Below are 24,295 nucleotides of genomic sequence, written 5' to 3' on the forward strand. Positions count from 1 at the left end.
TTAGTAGTAGTAGATAAAGAGAATAGAAAGTGCCAGATAACTGACTGTGGTGAGCTGGCAGAATCATTACCACGCCGGGCAAAATGCTTGGCGGTATTTCATCTGCTGCTACGTTCTGAGTTCAAATTCCGCCAAGGTTGACTTTGCATTTCATCCTTTTGAGGTCGATAAATTAAGTACCAGTTACGCACTGGGGTCAGTATAATCGACTTAATCCCTTTATCTGTCCTTGTTTGTCCCCTCTATGTTTAGCCCTTTGTAGGCAATAAAGAAATAAGATAATTGACTTTACAGTCCCAAGTGATGGAAAATTAATATGAGAGGTATAGAAAAAGTAGCAAAGTGCCAGGACTTAGCCATTGAATTACAGAGAATATGGAAAGTGCGGGTAAAATGTTTCCCTGTAGTTATAGCTGCATTAGGAACTATCCCTAAAAGTTTGAACAGATGGAAATAGGCATAAAACCCAGTAGAGCTCCAGAAAACAGTGTTATTAGGGACAGCTTGGTTACTTAGGGGGTTTCTTGGCATCTAAGCTTACTAGTTGCAGCCTGATGTTAGGAATTTTTATTTTCCAACAGTCTAATCTGTTGTATCAACATCATTTAATGTTTGTTTTCTATGCTGGTATGGGTTGGACGGTTTGACTGAAGTCAGGAAAGCCAGTGGCTGCTCCAGGCACCAGTCTGCTCTGGCATAGATTCTACAGCTGGATGCCCTTCCCAATGCCAACCACTCCAGTGAAATAACGGTATGAGTGAACTCACAGTATGATCTAATGAAGGATATATTTCAACAATCACCTAAGGAAGCGCATCTTATATCTTGGATGGATTATACATGTTACTATCATCTCACCAATGTACCAAGAGTGTAAAAATGAAATTGAAACAATTGTAGTGATTTTAAATAAAGAATATCGTTCAATCCATTTGCTATTATTCATTTATCTATCTATCTATCTATATATATATATATATATCAATGTCTATATACATATGTATTCATCATCATCATCATCATCATCATTTAACGTCCATTTTTCCGTGCTGGCATGGGTTGGACAGTTTGATTGGAGTTGGTAAGGCCAGGGTCACACCAGACACCCTTTTCTGTTCTGGCATCGTTTATATAGTTAGATACCCGCCCTAACGCCAACCACTTTAGTGTGTTCTGGGAGTTTTTTTATATGGTACTAGCACCAGTGCTTTTAATGCAGCACTAGCACCGGTATTAATTCTACTGGAGTGGCCAGGTCTTCTGAAGAACAGCAAGGTGCCAATTATCTCAGTCTTCAATACGTTGTTCCATGTCTTCCTGGGTCTCCTTCTCCCACAAGTTCTATCCACTTTAAGCAACTAGCACTCCTGTATGCAACTCTCTACATCCATACACATCACATGATGAAACCAATTCAGTCTTTCCTCTTGTACACTGCATCAAATTTCTCTTATACTTAATTTTTCTCTCAATACACATGTACACTGACATTGCACATCCTTAAGAGCGTCCTAGCTTCATTCCTCTTCAGCTTTTGCAGGTCTTCTGCATTCAAGGACCATGCTTCACTAAAATATAATATTGCTATTCATATACATGCATTGTACAACCTTCCTTTCACTTAAAGAGAGAGAGACCTTTTTGTTGCCAACAGAGGTAAGAGTTCTCTGAATTTTCTCCATCCTATTATTCTGGGGCTTCTTTCAGTTTCAGTCTTCCACATCCATACATGAGGCTTTGGGCTTTATGTGGCCAGGGTTTGCACAGAGAACACTTGCTCAAGGTGACACACATATACACAGTAGGATTGAACCCAAAATCTTGTTGTTAGGAAAGTAAATTCTTAACCAAACAGCTTTGCCAAATAGAAAACAATGTTCATTTGAAGCTATATCCCCCATATTCAGCAAAAGAGAAAGCTGGAACTTGTGGAATTGGCAAAATTAGTAGACACAATGCAAAATGCCTTGCAGTATTTAGTCCGTCAGTTATATTTTGGCTTCAAATCCCTCTTTGATTTGCCTTTTATCCTTTGGAGTGGATCAATAAAATATCAGTGGAGTCGATGTAATAGAACATACCCACACACACACACTCACACGCTAAAATCTGTGGCTTTGTGCTAATGTTAGGAATCAATATCTGCGAAAATAACATCTTTGGTTGATTTAATTTAAATATTTTTATCAACGCATGTTATTCTCCATTGAGTCTCCCTGTTTGATAAAATGGAAACCACTTAAAAACAGAACCACTTAAAACATAAGCGATAGATTCTTTAGACTCTCTCAGAAACAACAGATTCTGATAGCAATGATAGAATATTGAACTAAATGTCCTTCCGATATTTAATTACAACTTTCTATTTATATCTTCGAATAGCATAGGGTTTCACTTTGCTTCTTCCATTATTTCTTATTTTTATCTGGCAGGATTTGATTCCATTGATTATAGATCTGTTCTACAAATTTGGAGAATTTGTACCAATACCAGAACAGAAATCAATATGAAGATGTAAATCTTGCTATGGAGTAATTAGTGAATATCATGCTATGCTTAACAAAACCTGTCCATTGTCTCATCCACCTCGTTCTTTCCAATAGGCCCTGCAATGGTTTTGCTAGAATTCTTATGCACTTTCTCATTGCCCAAACATCAAAATGCAGTCCTTAAAAATATCATAGCATTTCTCATTATTGGTTTTTCTATACCAAACATAAGCAATTATTTTGTAGCAGCAGATTCAATCTTAAACTAGGCCATGGGTTGACAATATAATAAACGTAGTTACAGAACCCAACCTCTATTACACTAAGTAAATCTTAAACATTTGAGTAAAGCATGAGTGAACAAGAGTGAGACATAGACAAAATAACTTGATCAAACAAAGCTGGAAGTAAAACTCATGTTAAAAATTTTCATAGAAACTGATAATTACGTAATCCTGACTTTTCATATACTTTAAATATATATATACATGTTTTGTATGCAAATATATATTTCTTTACTGCCCACAAGGGGCTAAACATAGAGGGGACAAACAAGGACAGACAAAGGGATTAAGTCAATTACATCGACCCCAGTGCGAAACTGGTACTTTATTTATTGACCCCGAAAGGATGAAAGTCAAAGTCGACATCGGCAGAATTTGAACTCAGAACATAATGACAGACAAAATACCGCTAAGCATTTCGCCCGGCGCGCTAACATTTCAGCCAGTTCGTCGCCTTTTTGCATGCAAATATATCTATGTAAACAATGCTATCAAAGATAGAAAAATAGGTATTTCAAGAGTTTTTTTGCTCCTCCTTCAGTACCATTTCCAATCAATTAACCACCCACGAACACACTGCTTAAACGGCCAGTAAATATAGCAGAGTAATGCAATTGGAAAGACCAAATTTACATTTTAAACCCATTCCTGGCAATTGGAATGCACACATTAATTGCTAGTAGGGAATTAATATGCTTATGAGCTTTTAATGTACTTGGTAGTATATTATTGTTGCATAATGAAATTCAAGGTCCCTACAGCGCTTAATATGTACATACCAGTTGTCGGGAATGTGTTTAATATGTTAAGTTGGTATATCCAATTGTTACACCACTATATTTGGTGGCTGTGTATGTATTCTAAACTGATATGCAATGCATAAAACAGAATCAATTCTAACAGAAATGTGTTCTATTCAGTTAGAACTCTGTGGTACAAGACATTTCTTGCTCTCTGGGTTGGCGTTCTGATGAAAAGATATCTGCATGACCCCAAAATGTAGCCATGGAACCAAGAGCTGACCAAGAAAAATCATGTCCTTTTCAGTTCAACTCCAGTGACCATGAGACTGTTGCTGAGTCTCATTGATAGTCACAGAAAAGAACAATCACACTGGAAACCGACTGCTTGGACGGAAACAGTTTATCTGACAGAAGGAGGAGAATGCATGCAATCCAAACATCTTCTTTAGCACAAACTGATTCTATGAGGGTCTTTTGTGCCATTGCAGAGTTTTGGTGCATTGAAAATTTTCTAGTAACATAACTAGTGCCTCTATTTTCAGTTTAAAGATTCTAAGGAAGGATGACATGAGGCTGAAGAGAACTGAAGAACTCTCTTGGAGATATTCATTTCTCATACTGAGATGTTATATTTATATATAATATAGATAGACAGACAGACAGACAGATAGCTAGCTAGCTAGCTAGATAGATAGATAGACACACAGACAGATAGCTAGCTAGATAGATAGATAGGAAGATAGATAGATAGATAGATCTTATACCAGTTCGATTGGATTGGTACTCGTTGAATGATGAAAGCATTATTAACCTGCACAAACTGATTTGGGGGGGACAAAAATAACACATTGAGAGAGTCACTCATGACTTCTTATCATTTCATAAGACGCAGGGTAAACTTTCAACAGTATTTCGTGAGTTGTGTTCATAATCATTCCACAATTTTATTGCCATTCTGACCTCTCCACATTCAATGTCAACTGGTGTGAGGGATCACTACCTTCATTTAAATTAAACTTTTGCAAACTTGGCTGCAGTGTATGAATTGCATGACAGGTAGATTTTGCCGGAAATCTCCAGAAAACCAGATTATGAGTCCAGTTAGGGTGTTGGTGTTACTTCTGACATCTTCTCAACTGAGAGCTTTAAATAGAAGTTAGTAAGACATTGTGCACTCATGCTTTGTGCTTGGTCAGCTCTAGAACCTCTGCTGTGTGTCTCAACCATTTGCCAATATTGCAAACAGGTTGAATGAGTATTTGAAAGCCAAATGAGCAGGCCTCCTGTTTGAGACCAAATTTGCAGCAATCCCAGGTGAGTCCACAAAAACAGAAAACTACTTGAATGAACATATTTTTTACAAAGTTACGTTCATCAAAAAAATTTCCACCAGAATTGCCAAGGAATATCATTCCTTTTCTGAATCAGGAACTGACAATGAGCAGACGGCTGTTTCATATCTTTGCATGGCTCCTGGGGTGGGAGAGAAGTTTTGTGGTGAACAACTGTCATGAGCATTTAAAAGCAGGGTGGGGGGGTTGTGTTTTTTAATGGAAGTTTTAAGCAGGAGGATCTGAATAAACCATTAAAACGGAAATGTAAGACATCTGGAGTATTAGCAGAGAAAAGTAATAATATGATTTGTAACTACTTGAGAAAATTGAGTAATTTACAAAGGTTACAGAGTTTGAAATGTGCAAAGTTATTAATATTGAACTGTGTCTGTATGAGACAAGAACTACTGATATCATTGTATACAATATAGGAAAATGAGTATTTGTTAAATCCACAACAACAACAACAACAACAGTAATAAATAAATGAAGCAGCAAAGAGCAAGAACAGTGCAGAGAGGAGGAGAAGTAGTAGCAAGCAGAATGAGATGACCTGGTCTACAAGGCACTCCAAATGTTAGTATAATATCAGTGAGATAAGTTAATTTCCATTAAGATCTTTCAAAGCTGACATAGAGTTTCTCTTGTGTCTGTTGTTCTCTCATTGAAATTGAGTGACATTGACACAGCAGCTTCTCTCCAAACTCACTTAATGGAGATTAAATCTTTATTCAGTTGTGTTTTTTTTTTTTTGGTTTTTGGTTTATTTTTTCTATGTTCTATGTTGAATAGTAACTTTAGATTAATTCTAACTTGGATTAAATAATAATTTGAACTTTAAGATGTTTTCTACCAAACTCTCAGCAACCAATATTATAATTCTTCTAATGGTAAAATTCAAAATCCAACAAATCCATTGTCGTTGGTCACCACCAGCAATAAATAATCCAGTTGTGGAAAAAAAAAATATAATCCAATTAAATACAAAGTTAATGTAGATGAAAGACCAAAAACCATTTTTTTAAGGCGGCGAGCTGGCAGAAACGTTAGCACGCCAGGCAAATGCTTAGCGGTATTTCGTCTACTGTTGCGTTCTGAGTTCAAATTCCGTCGAGGTCGACTTTGCCTTTCATCCTTCGGGGTCAATTAAATAAGTACCAGTTATGCACTGGGGTTGATATAGTCGACTTAATATCCGTTTGTCTGTCCTTGTTCGTCCCCTCTGTGTTTAGCCCCTTGTAGGTAGTAAAAAATAGGAATATGCTTTGTTTTTTACTTTTATTTGCAGCATTTATTTTTATTGATTTTTTCCAAACATTTACATTTCTTTTTTATTTCTATAATTGTCTTAACTATGGTTGTTGTGATCTCACTATAAAACACATCAGTTCCCTGACTAACAACAGTAACATATCATCATATAACGTCCATGTTCCAAGCTGGCATGTGTTGGACTGACATAATATTCCAATAAATATTGTTTTCAAATTTTGTTACAAGGTCAGAAATTTCGGGTGGGGGGGGCAGATAAGTGGATTGAATTGACCCCAGCATCCAACTGGTACTTATTCTATTGGCCTATGAAAGGATGAAAGAATTTGAACTCAGAATGTAAAGAAGAATCAAAAGTTGCTAACGATTCTACCAGCTTGCCGCTGTAATATTCCAATAAATATTTCCCCAGATCTATGACCAGTATTGCTCAATATCATGACAAGTATAAAGACTAACTTTGGGGTTCCTGTGGCAGCTGTGAGGGACAATGTACAGTATTGTGACATGAGCCATTAATTGAGATATCGACCAATAATCCAGAACCTTAACAAGATCTTCTATGCTATAAAGTTGGCAAGTTGGCAGAAATGTTAGAACACTGGGTGAAATACTTAGTGGTACTTCGACTGTCTTTACATTCTAAGTTCAAATTCTGCCACGGTCGACTTTGCCTTTCATCCTTTCAGGGTCGATAAATTAAGTACCAGTTGCGTACTGGGGTTGATCTAATCAACTGGCCTCCTCCCCAAAACTTTCGAGCCTTGTGCTCAGAGTAGAAAATAATATCTTCTATGCTCTACATTACTAAAGAAAAAAAACAGATGTTGCTACCTCAATGAAATAGGAAAGTTCTGTAAAGGAGGAGCTCAAGAATTGATGGAATTTGACAGAATATATCATGGTGTGGAGTATCCATGTATCTATTCTGCAGCAAGACACCTTTATCTATCCCCTCAATATCTTAAATCTCTCAACAGGTACAAAGTAACAACCAGCTCAGTACTACTTCTCACCCCCCAGCTGCTGGGCTCTTGTCTTGCAAGGTATTTGGTGATCCCTTTTGTGGCTGGGGTCACGTAAAAATCACTGGTGCTTGTGCCATAAGAAAAACAAAAAATACACTGGTGATTGGTGCCATTTAAAAAGCCATACACCCTGTAAAGTGGTTGGTGTTAAAAAGGGTGTCCAGCTGTAGATACCATGCCAAAACAGACAGTGGAACATGGTATGGCCCATGGCCTTGCTGACTCTTGTCAAACAACCCAACCAATACAAGTATGGAGAATGGACAATGAATGATGATGGTTTTAACATCAGAAAGATTTTAAAATCATCATTGTTTTACACCAATTGCAATACCATCATTACTATTTCTTCTGCAGCAAGCAATTGCAGCAGGTTTTTGATGTGATGATAGCATTTTTGTACAAGCGACAGAGACCCTAAAAAAGGTTTAAATGAGACCGCTCATCTTACTCTGGAAAAAACATGGAAAACAAAACAAGAATCCAGGAACCCTAAAGATGAAACGAATACTTCAAGACATGTAGTCAAACACTGATGCCAACATATTGCCAACTGAAGATAGAAAAACATTCATTTTTATGAAGGTGGTGCTATGCCTCAAGAGATTGTTATGAAGTAACATTATCTTGAAACAGTTTGTCTTGTTCGTAATTTTATTAGCATTACATCTCCAAATTGTGTTGATATATCAACATTAGTTACATGAAAAATAACTTCATGATATGTTGCTATTATTATTGGCATAAAGATATAGTTTGGCTTGGCCAATAACAACACATCTCAAAACTATAACAATAATAAAACCCATAAAAATATTAATTTTTGCCAAATACACACAGGAAGTTTGTTGGTTATTTTTTCTTTTCTTTTGTTTTGTTTGCTTTGTTCTTAACCAATCTTACATTAATGGAGTTTGATACAAAACTCTATCCATAGGATGGAGCAACTTTTACAAATCCTCTTTATCAGTATTGTTGTTGTTATCATTGTTGGTGTTTTATATAAATGATAGATTTTAACATGAGTTTTACAGAAGATTTCAAGGAAACATGATAATGAAATAACAATGACGGCGATGATGATGATGATGATGATGAAGATTATGATGATGATGATGATGATAATTCTCTCTACTAAAGGCACAAGGCCTAAAATTTGGGGTGGGGAGGGAACTAGTCGATTACATCGACCCCAGTGTTTCACTGATACTTAATTTATCAACCCCAAAAGGATGAAAGGCAAAGTTGGAATTTTGGTGGAATTTGAACTCAGAATGTTGTGGCAGACAAAATACTGTTAAGCATGCTAATGATCCTGCCCTCATGTACACATTTTGTCTTGGTGTAAAAGATGAGCTGCAGCAAGTGTTCTGCTCAATACTACAGATTTGCTGGTCAGTTGTTTGATCTTAACCAGTTGACCATGTCCCTTTGTGGCTGACGATATGTGCATCTCTGATCATGAGCAGAAGTACTGGGGGAACATCATAACCATGTGTCGGAGAGGGATTCTTTGGAGTTGGAATAATTCACCTTAAACAGCCCTTATTTGGGGACCTTTTGAGCAGGATGAGCTACTCAACCTGAAGAAAATCTTAACTGTGCCCCACTTGCAAGGTCATGTGCTGTTTATCTTTTTTTAATATGAGATCACCATGTCAAGTGCATATAGTTGTGATGCATGTACCTGGTGTATCCTTATCAGATGGGTATACTGGGCTTCATATATTTTACCCCAGTGTCACTTTGATGGCATGCATTGTTCTCTCACTAAATAATAATAATAATAATATTAATAATAGGAGATTGGAATAGAATACTCTGTAGCACTCCTACAGAAAGTTTATCTCTTAGGGAGAGCAAAGGTTATCAGGAGGGTTCTAAGCACTTAAAAGACTACTGAAAATTTGTGGATACTTAAGGCTACATGTAGTAACCTGCTACCCACATAAATTCTACCAAGACCGAGCCTGAGTCAAACCAAAGACTAAGATTGGTGTTGTACTAAAAACTGGCCAGATAGAGTAATATCCGAGCAGTTTAATACATGGGTGATAGCATCACTATGGTATGGAGCTGGAATCATAAACTGGCAAAAGAAAGAACTGATGAACATGGATTTGAAGACAAGAAAAATATTGAGTGTGTGTGGAGACTTCCACCCCAAGAGTGACACTGATAGGCTGTACTTGTCCAGAAGAAAGGGTGGGAGAAGTTTGATAAGTTACCAGGACTGTTTTGAAGCAGAGGAAAACAGCTTAGTGTGGTATGTAAAAAATGTCTTGGAACCATTGTTAAAACATGTGAAGAAATCCATCATCATTTAACTTCCACTTTCCATGCTAGCATGGGTTGGATGGTTTGATCAGGGTCTGGGAAGCCAGGAGGCTGCACCAGGCTCCAGTCTGATCTGGCAGTGTTTCTACAGCTGGATGCCCTTCTTAACGCCAACCACTCCGTGGGCGTAGTGGGTACTTTTTACATGCTAGGGGAAGCTGGCAGTGGCCACGATTGGCTTTTTGCATGCCACCGGCACAGAAACCAGTCAAGGCGGTGCTGGCATTGGCCACGTTCGGATGATGCTTATTTTGTGCTGCCGGCACAGGTATCATAACTACAATTTCTATTTGATATTTATTTTGATGCTGATGTACTTGACTCAATAGGTCTTCTCAAGCACAGCAGATCACCCTACAATCCAAGGTAAGCACAGCAGGTCGATCTGCAATCGAAGGTACTTTGGATGGGCTGGGGCTATCCAGTATCACGAAAATTGATAATGGTGCAAAGAAAGAATATCTTAAAGAGGGAAAGAACACACACAAAAAAAAAGAAACATCATGGATGGAGAAAAAATGTATGGTCAGTTTGCAAGAGATACAAATGTCAAGACAGATACAGAAGACCAGTGGCTCTGGATGAGGAGGAGTGACCTGAAGATAGAGACAGAAGCTCTCATACACGCAGCACAAGAACAAGTGTGACGGGCTAACTTTATGAAGTACAGAATAGACAATACAAATGACAACAAATGCAGATTGTGTGGTGAGAGGTGTGAAATGGTATGGTACATTGGTAGTGAATGCTCGAAATTGGCACAACGGGAATACAAAAGACACCATGACAATGTGGCAAGAATGATCCATTGGGAGCTCTGTGAAAATCATTGCTGACAAATAGCAAAGACATGGTATGAGCATACACTGCAGCAGGTGTCACTGAGAATGAAGGTTGCAAAGTCCTGTGAGATGCAATGGTTCAGTGCAGTCACCTGACCAGGCACTAGAAACCAGACATTGTTGTGGGGGGGGGGAGGAGAACTTGCCTGATAATTGGTATAGCATGTCCTGGTGACAACAGCATCAATGTGAAAGAAGAAGAAAAGCTGAACAACTATGACGATTTGATGTGGGAAATAGAAAGGTTGAGGTCAATGAGGAGAGTAGACATGATACCAATAGTAATTGGTTCACTTGGAAGTATCAGCACTCAACTACAAACATCGCTGAAAAAGATCGGTGCAAATGTGAAGGTAGAACACCTACAAAAATCAGCATTGCTTGGAACTGCAAGAAATCTTGGCAGGGTTCTTGAAGTATGACCAGTAAACAAGTGTCACCTTAGTCCACTGGCTGTGGACAGCAGACACTTTCCATCATACCAAGCAAAATAAGCTGTGAGTTTTCATATATTAATAATAATAATGGTTTCAAATTTTGGTTCGATAAAGATGTAAACAAATGAATATCTTATAGAGCCTCTACAGAATGTTTGCCTCTTAGGAACACGAAAAATCATCAGAAAGGTTTTGAACACTTGAAAGATTATTGAAAGCTGGTGGATCTAAGGTTAGGGTACAATACAAGTAGTTTTAGTGGGAGGGGTCAGTTGATTAAATAAACCCCTTCCTCGTGCTTGACTGATTCTCTGTTTTATTGTCCTGGCAGTATTTGAATTGAGAATGTAAAGAACCAGAACAAATGTGAATAAGCATTGTGTCCAATACACAAACAACTCTGCCATCTCACCTTCATGACAATGATGATGATAATTGAAAACGAATGAAACTGAAAAATAGGTGGGTAAAGAAAAGAATGCATGGTCAATTTCATAGGGATGTTGAAAAAAGATGGCTGTGGATGACTAAAAGTGATTTAAAACCAGAAATGGAGACTCTAATGTGTCTGCCCAAGAGCAAGCAAGCACTAAAAACAAACTACATAAAATACAGAATAGACAACACAGCAGAACGTGATAAGAGCAGAATCTGTGGACAAAACGGTGAAACCGTATGGCATATTACCAGTCAATGTACACCACTAGCCCAGAAGGAATATAAGAGAGGCCATGACAATATAGCAAGGCTTGTCCATTGGATACTTTGCAACAAGTATGGACTTGACAGAGCAAAACATTGGTACAACCACAAACCTAAAGGCATTGTCAAAAATAGAAATGCAAAGATCCTATGGGATTTTATGATTCAGTGCGACCATGAGATAGAGAATAGGAAGCCAGACATAGTCTTAATTGAGGAAGAAAACAAACTATGCTGGATCACAGATATAGCATGCCCAGCTGACAAGGTATGCGATAAGGAAGAAAGAAAAGTCGAGAGATATGACAGGTTAGCTTGGGAAGTTAAGCATTTGTGGTTGATGAAAAAGGTAGCAGTAGTACCAATAATTGTTGGAGCCCTGGAAACAGTGAACAAAAATCTCGAGAGGTATGTGGAACAAATAGGGGCTGCAATAAGGGTGGAGCACTTGCAGAGAACAGCACTGCTTGGAACCGCCCGAATACTCTGGAAGGTCCTTGAAAAATAAGATGTGTTAACTTAGTTCACTGGTAGTCAACAGCTGACACCATAGTACATCTCCAGCGTTAGAAGCTGTGCAAAGGCAATGACAATAATGATGATGATGATGACGATGATGATGATAAGTTCCAAAATCACCCTAATTCTAGAGATTTGTAAAGGGCTTCTAAACTGATCATTGTGATTAATTGGTTCTTATCTGAGACACCTGGTTGGATAGTAAACAAAAACACTATTTGCAGGATTTGAATACTAATAACATTTCCAACAATAATAATCATTTATCATTTCTCATATGACAGTGGTTGTTGTGTTGTTGTTGTTGTAATCATTAATAGCACCAGACCCTTGATTTTGTTGTAATGTACAGCTATTACTGTAATATCAATGATGATTTTTATAAGTATGACAGCTGCAACCATTGTTGTAAAAGAGACAGTGCTTTCATTAGTAACCATGGGGATCAAGACACTGTACCATCCCCTTCCCTCAGTCTCTGCCTATTTCCCTCTCTTCTTTCTCAAGTAGACTTACACTCTTTGAAATAGAATCTATTTTTTCCTTTAAAATGATTGTGGAAATTGTTTACCACAACCTAGTTTTTAACAGCAAATCTGTCTCTTCACAGAAGCCATGGAACAGAACAACTATTACCTTCTGCTCGTTGGCAGTTCCACAATAAAATGGTCAACATTAGACAATAATTTTAAATTTTCATTAAGATAGAAAGGGCCTACAATTTAGTGAAACATTTGGAGGCATAAATTTCCATAATGATTGTGATGAAGGCAATGCTGATGATGATGATGATGACAACGATGACATGCTGCTGCTGATGATGATGATTAACCCTTTAGTATTTAAACCGGCCATATCCGGCCAAAATAGTTAATCTGTTTTATGTTCAAACTGACCAGATCCAGGCTCTCACACCTACCCTACAATGTTATTCTACATTAGGTAATTACACCATCAAGATCTTGAAGATATGAGATAATGCATGGTTAATTGAAATCAATGTGAATCAATTAGCATTATGTTTGATAGAATAATCTGAACACTAAAGGGTTAAGGCAATGATGATAATGGTAAAGATTACTAAAACTCAAAGAGCAAGTGCAGAATCTGTGGAAAAGAAGACAAAAGTATCAACCTCCTCTTAAGTGCATGCAGTAAGCTTGTACAAAAAGAGCATAAGCAGAAGTATAACTGTGCATTGGTAATTTAGCTGAGTACATGGATTCGAAATAGCAGAAGAGTGGATGGAACACGAAGCAGAGGCTGTGAGAGTGAATGATAATTACAGGGTTTTATGGGATTTCTCCATAAATACAAAAGTGGAGGGGGGGGGCTGAAAAGTTTATACACTGATTATGAAAGAGTGATGCTAGAGCTGTGAAATCTTGCATGCATTAATTTCAGCTCTTCTTATTAATTGTTTCTTTCCAGGTAAACTGACATCTGACTGTTCAAAGAGCTGAAGCAAAGTATTTGAAGCAACAGTCTTGCATCTGTAACAATCTAAAGGTAAGTCCACCAGACTCATAGAAGTATCTTTTTATCATTTACTTGTTTCCGTCATTAGACTGTGGTCATGCTGGGGCACCACTTTGAAGAGTTTCTAGTGGAATGAACCAATGCCCAGTACTTTTGTTTTGGTTTCTTTTGTTGAACTGCTCAGTTACAGGGGCATAACACACCAACAGCAGTTGTCAAGCAGTGTTAGGGGACAGATTGGCATCGGTTACAACAATGAGGGATCCAGTTGATCTAATGAAAGGAAAAGCTTACTCAAAAAAATGCAGGTGGCTGAGCACTCCACATACCATTGATGTAGTTCTCTCAGGGAGATTCAGCACGACACAGAATGAGACAAAGTTGGCCCCTTTGAATTACAGGTACCACTCATTTTGACCAGCTGAATGGACTGGAGCAATGTGAAATAAAGTGTCTTACTCAAGGACATAATGTGCCATGGGGGAGTAGAACTCATGACCTTATAATCTTGAGCTGAATACCCTGACCACTGAGCCACACACACACCTTCACTGGTGGACACACACCCACACACAAGGACGCGTACACATGCACACACACACACACACATATATATGATCGGCCTCTTTTCCTTTCCATCTAACAATTCACTCACAGGGCTTTTGTGAGCCCAAGGCTATAGAAAAAGACACTTGCTTAATGTGCCACACAGTTGGACTGTACCCAGAACCATGAGGTTGGGAAGCAAGCTTCTTACCATACAGCTTCCCCTCCGCCTATATATATATATATATATATATATCTACAGCATATATCATTATATTGAATGAACCAACAGAGTCCACTGATGGGTTTTATTGAACTGAATAAGAACCCATAGCAGTCATCGATGAGGGAGTAAAAGATAGCAGGATATATCGAGACTAGTTACCTTCGACTTTTGCTTATTATCAAAAGAATCAGGAGTAGTGGAGACTTTGGAATAGAAAGAAAGTCATTGACTGTCTGTCTGTAACCATTCCACTTTCTTTATGCCATTAAAGGTTTGGCAAAAAAATATAAATATGACAATGGTTTCTTCCCATTTCCTGTATTACTAGTTTTGTTCCAATATTTAAGTCTTCTCATCTCAGTAAATCTATTTACTTCAGGCTCCATGTTTAAAATGCAACATTGTTCATGGAACTAAAATCACAACAACAACAAAAATAAAACAAATTAAGAAAATAAAGTAGATTTCAACTGTGTAAGAAATTCTTTCTAAACTTTCATATTTAAACATGTCTGAGACCATTTTTTTCTAAAATTTTGTTTTTTAACCAGATTCATGTTTTCTTGCAAAGTATTCTATCATGAATTTCAAAATGGTAAGTGAATTCTTGAGAAACAGAGAGGCAAAATGACTCAGATGCACATCTTGTTCCAAGTTCATATTACTTTCCAGATTATTTCTTTTAATTTCCTTGGATTCCGGATCTTAACTTATTTCTTTTAAATTACAATGGAAACCCCAAGTAATTTTAACATTCATATTGTGACATCAAATATAACTTTAGCAATTCTATTTTCATTTCTTTTACAGTTTCTGCTATTTATGTCTTGGATTTGAAGAACTTTCCAACAGATATCAAAAAGACTTTTTTCTCTGTATTCTCTTTCCTTAAAGACGTCACTAATACATACATACATTCATGTGTGTGTGTGCACACGCATATATATATATATGTTTATGCATATATATGTATATATATATATAAAATATATATATATTTATATATATATATATACATACATATATATGCACACACATATATGTATATATATACATACACACACACATATATAACATTTATACACATATATTTGCATATAATCATTTTAAATGCCTACATATGTACACACACCCACATTTATGAGATACACATAAATACACATCCACATATAATCAGATATATGCATATATGGGCATACACTTATTCGTGTATGTACGTTTATACATACACATGCATAGATATACATATGTACACACATAAACACACACACACACACACACACATATATATGTGTGATTATATTATATTTCTAATGCTTCTGAAGATAGCAAGCATATACTTGTGCTTCAGTACCATATTTGATGTGCTTACAATGTGATATGACATTCATTGATTTATTACATCTGTTATGGCCTGAGGCTACTTCAGTGTTGGAAGCCAAATCATTTATTGATACACACTTCGGACATAATAATGTGAATAGTCTTACTTATTTTGACATTTTCTCCACCTTACTGCTCACAATCTGTCTTCCTTTGTTTCTTTCTTTCACTCTAACAATCTTCCTTTCACGCTAACAATCTTTTTTTTATATCTACACTAGTTTTTGTAATATCAGACCTGCATACACACACACACATGTATATATGTGCATGTGTATACATATATATGTGTGTGTGTGTTTGTATGTATATGTATAGGGTGCGGTGAATATATTGTCGTCTAAATTACGTAAAAATGTAAAATAACACTGGCATCCCATTTTAACAGATATATTTACCAAAATTACTTTAAAATGTCTTGAAATACTAAAGAGTAAATTTATTCAGTAAAATCGCCATTTCATTGGATTCAACCATGGCCTCCAGACAACTTTGGAATCTCTTGGAACGCTTCTGGACTGACTCCTTGTTTAATTTAGTGAAAGATGCCATAAACCTTGCCTTCAGTTCATCACGTTATGCGCGGGTGGGGATCAACTGTGTTCCACACATAATAATCAAGGGGGTTGCAGTCTGGGGAGTTAGGTGGCCAGATGTTAGGGGTGATGGGGTCACAGAAATTGTCTGACAGCCATGACTGGGTTCTCCTGCTTGTGTGGCTGTGTGTAGAGTCCTGTTGCCAGATGTAGGGTCTTCCAGCAGCCACCCTCTTCACCTGTGGCAGCACTACCCCCTCCAGACACTTGATGTAGGCCTCCATGTTGAGTCTGAAGCTGCGTGGGAAGACAAATGGAGGCATAACATCGCCATCACTAGTGATCACTCTGGACACCATGATGTTGACTGGATGTTTGATTTTTATCACTCATGGAACATATCCTCAGATTGACACCCAGGCACTCTGAATTGTTTGTATTGGAGCTTCTGCCATGAATACCGAGCAATATGGCATGTTTCCAAATTTTTGGCAGAGTGAATTGTATCCTTGTGTTTTGTATCTCACAGACAGTGCCCAACTGACCCTACTACACTGTGTAGTTGACAAAATCAAAAGCAACCAATGCACATGCACACAAATTAGAAGTATAATAAAAACATTTTACCCATCACACCCTCTCTCTCTCTCTCTCTCTCTTATTCTCCTTGTCCTGTCTTTTACTGTTTTTATTTGTATTGGTTTTACTGTCTTGTTTTGTTTTACTGTCCTGTTCTTGTTACCACTTTTAACCTTCCATAGAAAATCCCAAATTTTATTTAATTTGCTTTGCGGGAAGGACTGCTTCAATGAAGTTGCGTCTTGTCTCTAACTTCCTAACGCGGAGTAGCCAAAACAGGACAACTGAAGAAGGGATATATTCCTTGTGTTGTATGTCTTGTACTCTGATTTTTTGTTGTTTGAAAAAAAGTCCGTTTCCATGTTTTTTGTTTTTATGTTTTCATTTCTCATTGTGTCCAACGTGTTTTTTGTGTCCTGTACCCATATATGCATGTATATATACATATAGATGTAGGTATGTACATATATGTATCTATATATGCATATGTTTATATATTATTTTGTTATATATATATATATGCACTTTTATTTTGATTTTTCATTTTGAGATAATTGAATATTAATTTCTTTGATGAAGTTACAATCTAATTAATTTCAAAAATCCAAAACAACTGATAATTCTTCAATATTAATTAGTAAAAGTAAAACTAGTAACAGAAAGATCTTAATATAAATCTGAAAAAGATATTAAAAACTATTCCTGTTAATTGGCAGCTGAGGCCCTGATTGGGTTGATGAATATTCTTAGATTTCTTACGTTAGTCACAGACTACTTCTACTTCCTCAGCTTGTGCCACATTTACCATTTTACCATTAGACTCGAATTTGGAGGTTTGGAGGATTCCCCACAACCGATCAGTGACACCACTCGAAATATCTGAAAATTCACAAATTCCTTTCATTGTAGGAGGATAAGTTCAACTTCAACGGCTAAAGCAAGCATTATTTCCTCCTCCTCCTCCTCCTACAACAACAACAGCAGCATCATTATCATCATCATCATCAAGCCAACGAAGGAAGTTCTATTAAGGTGGCGAGCTGGCAGAAATGTTAGCATGCCGGGCGAAATGTGTAACCGTATTTCATCTGCCGTTACGTTCTCAGTTCAAATTCTGCCGAGGTCGACTTTGCTTTTCATCCTTTCAGGGTCGATAAATTAAGTACCAGTTATGCACTGGGGTCGATGTAATCGACTTAATCCGTTTGTCTGTCCTTGCTTGTCCTCTCTGTGTTTAACCCCTTGTGGGTAGTAAAGAAATAGAAATAGATATTTCGTCCGCCGTTACGTTCTAAGTTCAAATTCTGCCAAGGTTGACTTTGCCTTTCATCCTTTGGGTGTCGATAAACTAAGTACCAGTTGCATACTGGGGTTGATCTAATGAACTGTCCCCCTCCCCAAAATTTTCGGGTCTTTTACCTAGAGTAGAAGAGAATGAAAGAGCCTTTATGTGGTTGTGCAACATGCCAGAAATGGTAGTCAAATTTTCTGAAACTATACCCATCCATAGATTTTGAAAATAAAACAGCTCATTGGCTAATCTTGCTGGATGAATTTTCTGAAAATAAGATGGAATGCTCACAACTAGAATAATTGGCCTGACCTGGTGCTAATATTCCAGTAGATTATTGGCACATAAGAGTTGTGAGATCTTCTATAGCTAATTCTGCTGACAAGTTCCAGATTTGTTGCCTCTCCCAAAATCTTGAATTCAGATCTCGCAGGAGTATATTTTACTTTCCATCCCCAGTTGACAAAGGAATGAATAATAAGGGTTTCAGATTTTGGCACAAGGCCAGCAATTTCAAGGAGGATTTAAGTTGATTATATCAATCCCAGCATTCAACTGGTACTTATTCAGTTCTATGTTTAAGAGATAAAAAATTATGTACATTTATTTACAATTGACGGATATTTGTCCTCATCTTGTTTGTTGTTAACACAACATTTCGGCTGATATACTCTCCAGCCTTCATCAGGTGTCTTGGTGAAATTTTGAACCTGGGTTCTCATTCCTAAGGTATTTTTCGATGTTGTTGTTGTTGTTATATTATTATTATTATTATCATTATTATTATTATTACTATCATTATTATTATTATTATTATTATTATTGTTGTTGTTGTTGTTCAGATCACTGCCTGGAATCAAACTCAGAATCTTGGGGTTAGTAGCCTATGCTCTTAACCACTATACCAGATGCCCGTGGGCAATTATAGAGTGAATTTTAGGGCTTATAATTCCAATATTCTCCTATCCTTCCTTAATACCGATTCCATATGCTGTTCATATCTACACTTGGTCTGCTTAGGAGGTTGTTGTGTCCTAGCATATGGGCTGCTTCTTTTAATTTTCATATTTTCTTGTGGTGTTCTCTGTCTATTATTTTAACTTCATCCCACAGGGGGAAGTGGTCTTCATTTTTCCATACATGATCAGCTATACCTGATTTATCAATATCTCCCCGTGTCACAGCTTTGTGATGTTCCTCTACCCTTATTTTGAGGGGGCGGCATGTTTTGCCTTTGTATAACCTACTACAGCTGCATGGGATAGAGTACACACAGTTCTTAGTTATATTCTCTTCTACTGGTGGTTTTATTCGAAGGAGATATTTGCAAAGTGTTGAATTACTTTTGAATACTGTCCTGATGTCATATGGGGCACATATCTTTTGTATCTTTTCGGAGAGGCCTTTCACAGAGGGTAGACAGACTGTGGACAGTTTATCGATTTCATCCTCTCTTTTCTTCATAATTGGAGTGGAGAGTATGCTTTTGGGGTAGTTGTTGCTTAATAGATTGTTACTGAACTTGATCATTTCTTCGTGGTGGGTATCACGATTGTTACTTATATTCATTGCTCGATGTTTTAGGTGCTAAGCAATCCCTCACTTTACACTGTATGGATGGTGTGCATTGAGGTTGAGGTATCATCCAGTGAAGGTCGGCTTGCGGTATACGGATGTCCTGAATCCATACCTGGTGCGTGTTATTAATACATCCAGGAATGCTAGCTGTCTTTTTCCTTTTCTGTTGTGAACTATATGGATGGCTTTATTGAGTTCACATGATCTAACAGCACTTGGACATCTTCCTGGTGGGGCCAGAGTATGAAGGTGTCATCAGCATATTGTAGCCATAGGGTTGGTTTTAGTGGTGTTGATCCTAAAGCCAAATTCTCAAAGCATTCCATGTGTATATTGGCTATTACTGGTGATAATGGTGAACCCATAGCTAAACCCTCTTGTTGTCAATATATATCAGTGTCCATACTGAAGTAGGTAGTTTCTACACAGAAGGTCAACATTTCCATCAAGTTTCTTATTAGTGTACTAGTGAATTCTTTTAGATAGGTATCTGTCACTAGTTTTTCTTGAATCACCGATAGTGCTTCACCAGTTGGGACTTTGGTGAACAGACTTATCACATCTAGACTCACCATCACGTTGGACTCAGTGGGAGTATCTTTGGTGTAGTGGTTAAGAGCACAGGCTACTAACCCCAAGATTCCGAGTTCAATTCCAGGCAGTAACCTGAATAATAATAATAATAATAATAATAATGATTAATAATAATAATAACATCGAAAAATACCTTAGGAATGAGAACCCAGGTTCAAAATTTCCCCAAGACACTTGATGAAGGCTGGAGCATATTCGCCATCTACTTCAATTACTGCTTCCCATTTGCTTGGCAGACGGTCAGACTGTCATTTAAAGATGTTTTTTGTTATATATTGTTGTTTTGGTTGAATAAAATTTGTTGTAAAAACCTGTAATAATAATGCACCAACCCAATATAATATTTGTTTCTTTATTGCCCACAGGAGGCTAAACATAGAGGAGACAAACAAGGACAGAGAAAGAGATTAAGTTGATTACATCGACCCCAGTGCATAACTGCTACTTATTTAATTGACCCTGAAAGGATGAAAGGCAAAGTCAACCTCGGCGGAATTTGAACTCAGAATGTAACTGCAAACAAAATACTGTTAAGTATTTCACCCAGCATGCTAACGATTCTGAACGAATGCTGTCTTTTTTTCACCAGATAAGTACTTCCAATTAGATTGTCTTTGCTTATGACATTAAATATATTAACACTATCTTAACAAGTTCAGAAGTTCTTCATTATGTTGTATCTTTGACCAAGATATCCACCTCGACTTGCTCCAGTTTGCCTGACTGAACCAAACAATGGATGCCGTTCTTATTTCATGGTTGAACAGTTAACAGCAGAAAAGCATCCAGCTGTAAAAACAATTATTCTAGCAAACAAACCAAACCACACATTTAAATATGGAAAAAATGGATATAAAATTGTATAAATTTAATTTAAAATATTAGCCACGTGAACTCTAAAATAAGTACTGATCTCTGGTTGCCATGAAAAATATTTTCATGGTGTTTAGCTAATGAGAAGAATTCAAGTGAAGAGATTGTGAAATAAGAATAATGTATTCAAAGATATTTACATTCATTCGACATTTATTTTCTCTATCTGCCGGCTTCCTCATGCTGGTTTCACAATCATGTACAAAACTCAATATCTGTAACAAACTGAACCAAGTTCTTAATATAATCCAGTTTTGGTGAAGAGTCTTTGCTACTATACAACAACCTAAAAGCCATTAACAATCATCATCATCATCAGTATAATCCACATATCTCTCAATTACATCCTGATGCAGCTCAAGCCAAATGCCTGATCTATTTAATTTTACACAGTGGTTGCCTCTCCTATCAGAACTTTATCTTAATGACTGCAAGGGATCTATTTCCCTCAGAAACGTTAGCATACCTTTCCCTCAGAAACGTTAGCATGCCTTTCATCCTTTCGGGGTTGATAAATTAAGTACCAGTTACGCACTGGGGTCGATGTAATTGGCTTAATCCCTTTGTCTGTCCTTGTTTGTCCCCTCTGTGTTTAGCCTCTTGTGGGTAGTAAAGAAATAGGTTTTACTTGATGGTTTGAAAGTATCACCCAACAAAAATTAACCAAACCTTTAACCATTACACACACAAACTAGTTGGAGTGATATTTATGTTAAATTTCAACAGTTTCACATCAATTAATGCAGGAATATTGTAAGCAGGGTAGGAATTCCAGAGGGATCATGTTGAGGGGGAAAATGATTGTGAATAGCAATACTGAATGGGTGGCAAGAGGATGGGAGTTAAGTGCAAGCGATGAGGTTGGATGAGGATAATAAGCCAGTGTCAGGAGTAGAGGCCGTTGTGGTAGTTGTAGAAGAGGTCGAATAATGACAAGACAAGAGGTCTGTTGGAGTAAAGATTGTTTGCCAACATAATATGGCAGTCCTGGTTTAGGACGAATGTTGCTGTAATTTAGCCCCAGGAGACATCATCTCTAGCTGGCTATATGACATGATCTGTCATCATCATCATTGTCATTTAATGTCCGCTTTCCATGCTGGCATGGGTTGGACAGTTTGACTGAGGACTGGTGAGCAAGAAGACTGCACCAAGCTCAATCTGATCTGGCAAAGTTTCTACAGCTGGATGCCCTTCCTAATGCCAACCTCTCCGAGAGTGTAGTGGGTGCTTTTATGTGCCACCGGCACAAGGACCAGTCAGGCAGTTCTGGCAACGACCACGCTCAAAAGGTGTTTTTTATATGCCATCTGCACGGGAGCCAGTCTGACGGCACTGGCAATGACCATGCTTGAATGTTGTTTTACATGTGCCAGTAAGGAGATGCTGGCAACAATCACACTCGAATGGTGCTTTTTATGTGCCACCAGCACAGGAGCCAATCTGTGGCCCTGGCAAAAATCATGCTCGGATGTGCTTTTAACATTCTACTGGTATGAGTACCAATCAGGAAGTACTGCCATCGGCCACATCAGCGATTTTGATTTGATTTGATTTCAATTGCCTCAATAGGTCTTCGCAAGCAAAGTTTATTGTCCAATGAGTGAGGGGTGTCCTTATATTTTCAAACAAGGGATGTCTTCTGGGGCTAAATTACAGCAACATTCATCTTAAACCAGGACTGCCATGATATGTTGGCAAACAACCTTTACTCCAAAGTACTGTTGCTGAATATCTCTCATTATGAGATTTACAAATAGTAATTTTCTAATTTATAGATCAGTGACTAGTTGTCACTTTGAAAACTATATATTTCAAACGGGTATTTGGCAGCGCCACCTGTAGCCAAACAATTATTCCGAGCTGATGAAGAGAAATAACCCAGAAATCGTGATACACAGATGTTGTTTTGAGCTGAGTGGGGGTGCTAGATTCCCTTGTTTGAAAATATAAGGACACAGATCATGACATATAGCCAGCTGGAGATGATGTCTCCTGGGGCTAAATTACAGCAACATTCGTCCTAAACCAGGACTGCCATGATATATTGGCAAACAATCTTTACTCCACAGTACTGTTGCTGAATATCTCTCATTATGAGATTTACAAATAGTAATTTTCTAAGAGATCTGTTGATTGGAAATTTGTGTGTGTTGGTGAGTGACTCCTAACTCATCAACCAGATAGCTTTTTTGGCGGGGATTCAGTCAGGGATGCTTTAGTGTGTAGCAATAGTACTGTCCTAATTATGTAGTAACAACCAACTAGAGTCATTTAAATCTATTTATACGATCTCGGTCATGGTGCCATGTAACAAACACTAGTGTAATTGCCACATACTCATGCTGGTACCAAGTAAAAGAAACCAGTGCCAGTGACACATAAAAAGCACCCGGTAGACTCTGTGAAGTGGTTGCCATTAGGAAGGGCATCCAGCTGTAGAAACCATGCCAAATCATACAATGGAGCATGGTGCAATCCCCAGCCTTCCCAGCTTCAATCAAACTGTCCAACCCATGCCAACATGGAAGATGGACGTTAGATGATGATAATGATGTTCAACTGCACCTCTTCATCTCTAGTCAAGTTATAATTTGAAATCAAGAGTTAATACAGAACAATTCACACGCAATATAATAATTTTTGTCTCGTAATAAGACTTCTTGATCTCCACGAGATGAACAAGAGAACCACAGAAAGTTATAAGCTGCAAGAAAACAGAGCTTTGATCAAAGCAGATTTGAATTTTAATTAAATCTACTTTCATTTTATTGCTCTCTTCAGTTCGAAATACATTTAATAGATTTGTTCAATCAGGAGTTGAACTCCAAGCTTCATGATCAATAGTTACTTCAAATACTTAATGGCTGTTGTTTAGCTCCATGTGAGCAGATCTAGGATTAGCCAGTGATCTACATTGTCAAGTGTATCCTCCCAGTTTAAGATGCTTGAGTACAATTTGAATTCAGATGTGGCAACATTTTGTAGCAGGTCAGAGGAAAGGATTCCCCTTGGCTAAAATACCTACCCATTTCAGTTCTTTACTTGATTTTTGAGGTAGGATTTGAATCTAAGAATCATGGGTTCTGAAAATTGCTGATTTTTTTCTCTTTACCATGACAGGGTTCAAGAAAAATGAGAAGTTCCAATAAGACTAGAAACCAAACCTGGATGTTTGAAAGAGAAATCATACCTATAATTTAACTCAAGATTTTAAACAGGG

At 37.5% G+C, this 24,295-nt stretch overlaps 1 long non-coding RNA gene across 1 annotated transcript; it reads right to left on the reverse strand.

Annotated features, from left to right (window-relative positions):
• Positions 1-594: 594 nt before the first annotated feature.
• On the reverse strand, positions 595-23,844 carry LOC118764424. Its single transcript, XR_005000238.1, has 3 exons — positions 23,834-23,844; positions 21,539-21,544; positions 595-735 (listed from the first exon to the last, which is right to left on the reverse strand). It is a non-coding gene; the product is annotated as an uncharacterized LOC118764424 (long non-coding RNA).
• Positions 23,845-24,295: the final 451 nt, after the last annotated feature.

The sequence above is a fragment of the Octopus sinensis genome, linkage group LG8, assembly GCF_006345805.1.
Source record: "Octopus sinensis linkage group LG8, ASM634580v1, whole genome shotgun sequence".
Classification (NCBI taxonomy): Eukaryota; Metazoa; Mollusca; class Cephalopoda; order Octopoda; family Octopodidae; genus Octopus; species Octopus sinensis.